This window comes from Cupressus sempervirens, chromosome 11 (genome assembly GCF_028749045.1).
Source record: "Cupressus sempervirens isolate cs-2001-9-10 chromosome 11, ASM2874904v1, whole genome shotgun sequence".
Lineage (NCBI taxonomy): Eukaryota > Viridiplantae > Streptophyta > Pinopsida > Cupressales > Cupressaceae > Cupressus > Cupressus sempervirens.
Window position 1 is genome coordinate 525,116,593 of NC_143128.1, and position 2,912 is coordinate 525,119,504.

At 40.5% G+C, this 2,912-nt stretch overlaps 1 pseudogene; it reads left to right on the forward strand.

Annotated features, from left to right (window-relative positions):
• The first annotated feature begins 969 nt into the window (after positions 1–969).
• LOC149530672 (aspartic proteinase nepenthesin-1-like) lies at positions 970–2,367 on the forward strand (annotated as a pseudogene).
• The last annotated feature ends 545 nt before the right edge of the window (positions 2,368–2,912 follow it).

Sequence of the window (2,912 nt, forward strand, 5' to 3'; positions counted from 1 at the left end):
AGAAAAATCAGAAGTCCCCCTCCAACAATCGATTTGGAGAGAATATATAAACAAAGATAAACAGTTAAAACTATTTTTGGCAACCACCAGACCTGTACATGTTTTGTTCAATCCTTTAACAAAACAATAAAGTATGCCTTAAAACATTAAAATGTGTCCTAAACATCAATCATTTACTAAGTGATAGAAAACTATTAAAATATGTCCTAAAATAATAAAATATGCCCTAAAACATATAAGTACCCCCGATAAACAATAAAAAATAAAATTTCTGTAGTTGCTCCTGCAGCAACACTGGACCTCATGCGATCTGCAACGTATTTTATTATTGTTGTTCATGCTCAATTTTTCTATGCATCTTTGATTTAAATCATATAAGTACCCCCGATAAACAATACAAAAATAAAATTTCTGTAGTTGCTCCTGCAGCAACACTGGACCTCATGCGATCTGCACCGTATTTTATTATTGTTGTTCATGCTCAATTTTTCTATGCATCTTTGATTTAAATCATTACTTATTCTATGAGAAAAAGATTGTGAAAAAATATGAAATTGATTTTATACTATCACTTAAATAATTTCTGGTTTCTTTTCGATAAGTGTTTAAAGGACAGGTACTGTGGATAGAATTTATATTACTTTAGTTTAAGTAAAGAAATCTATATAATAATGGAGCTGTATAACTCTTAGTTTGTTTAGTTTCAATATTTAGAAAGTATTATAATAGAGTTATCAAATCTTCCTTTACTTCAATTCTCTGAGAGAGTCATGCAACTTTCATTCATTTTAGTTTTCTAGATAATGAAATGATCCAGATTTGATTTACTTTGAATTTCTTATATAATAGAATCATGCAATCCTACCCTTGTTTACAAAACATTTAATACTCTTTTCATGTCAATTGTTCTCTCTACATCCCACGCTGCCTATAAGAAAGACTTCTACTTGTATACTTCATCAAGCAATCATGGCTGCAATCAGCATTTTCAAGTCAATAGTCTTGATCCTCTTATACATCCTTTCCCATAGTTGTTGCGATGGTCGTAGACTTCCTAAGCGAGCCAACAATAATTACAGAGCTGGATTGATCCGCGTAGAGTCTCATATCTCTCCACTTGTGAAAGGCCACAACAATATGACGACGCCTCAACGGGTGCGACGATCTGTTGATAGAAGCCACAGGCGACTGAGGAGGCTGCAGGCGCTTGCAAGAGGACGCACCGCCAATTTGTACAGCCCAGTAAGTCCAGACGACGGAGAATTCATAATGCGAATGGGCATAGGCCATCCTACACCACTGCTACAGCATATGACGGTCGACACGGGCAGCGACCTCATTTGGGTTCAATGCAGACCTTGCATTAGCTGTGGCAAACAAGCCGATGCCTTGTATAATTCCCACACATCTTCCACGTGCATGAATATTTCATGCAATAGCAAGTTTTGTACTGGATCCAATTTCAATTCATGCAAGTATCCCGGCACGTGCGGGTAATTCTATGAGTATGGGGACGGTTCAAGCACGTCTGGAATTATGGCCTCTGAAACATTCAGTCTTGAAACAAGGGCTTCGGTAAGGGGTTCAGCCGGGTGGGAAGCCATTCCGGGCATTGCCTTTGGCTGCGGCAACCGGCAGGAGGGTAATTTTTTCGGCGCCGCCGGTATAGTCGGTCTCGGCAGAGGCGTACTTTCGCTGGTGTCCCAGTTGGGCGAGAACATTAAAAGCAAGTTTTCATACTGCTTGGGATCAGTTGATGACGAATCCGGCATCAGCCCTCTCTTCCTGGGAGACGCTCCGATTGTTGATCTTCCTGGCATGTTCAAATCTACTCCTTTTATTGGAGTGAACGAATCCAATTACTTCTCAACTTTCTATTATCTCGACTTGCATGGAATCAGCGTTGGCGGCACGACGATTGATTATCCTCCTGCTACATTTGCAGTTGATTCTGAGGGAGATGGCGGCTTAATAATCGATTCGGGAACCACGCTGACATATCTGGCTGGTCCGGCGTACAAGCCGTTCCTTGCAGCCGTGAAGTCTAGTATAAGGACTAAGCCTGTGAACGCCTCTTCTACCGGCGGAACCGATCTATGCTACAGAAGCACATTGCCCGTATCGAAGCTTCCGGAAATTGTGTTTCATTTTGAAGGGAATGCGACATTTAATGTGCCTCCTCGTAACTCGTTTGTGTTGCTAGAGGATGATATGGGACGGGAATTGCTGTGCTTAGCATATTCCGGTGCAGGGATCCTAGGTTCCTTGTCTGTGTTTGGGAATACTCAGCAGCAGAATTACAATATAATATATGATATGGGCAAGAACAAACTCTCCTTTGCTCCTGCGGACTGTGACAATCTGTGATGTAAGAGAGCAGCTTCCACGTAGAATTGCACTCTCCAGACCTATTCGAAATAACTAAGCTGCATTTCATTTTGAAATGTTTTCTCTTAGACATTAATTTCCACTTGGAGCTACTCCCGGCTGACAGTCCGCACGTAACTTTTTGTTTTAATAATCTTAATTTCCGGTAATAAGTCCATTTATGAAAATTTGAAGTATGCATATTTATTGGCCCACACCGGCCACGGCCAGTCTTTACTACAGTTTGAATACAGAAAATATTCAGCACCAAAGCACAAGCCAGGTAGAATCATTGGCAGCGGCTATGCAACATATATTTAGTAAGTTCATTACAATAAGGGACAACTTTTCAGGGGGAAAAACGGAGTGTCTCTTCGCATGATTTCCTAAATTTATGGCTGGATACCCGTTGTTCGAATTGTTTAATTTCCTTTCGAGTCTCGAATATTCGAAGAGAATATTCAAGTAGACGTTGGGCATAAATTGGTTGCACGATAAGAGGCGTGGCCCTAAAAGCAGTTTGCAATAAAGATGGGCACAATTCG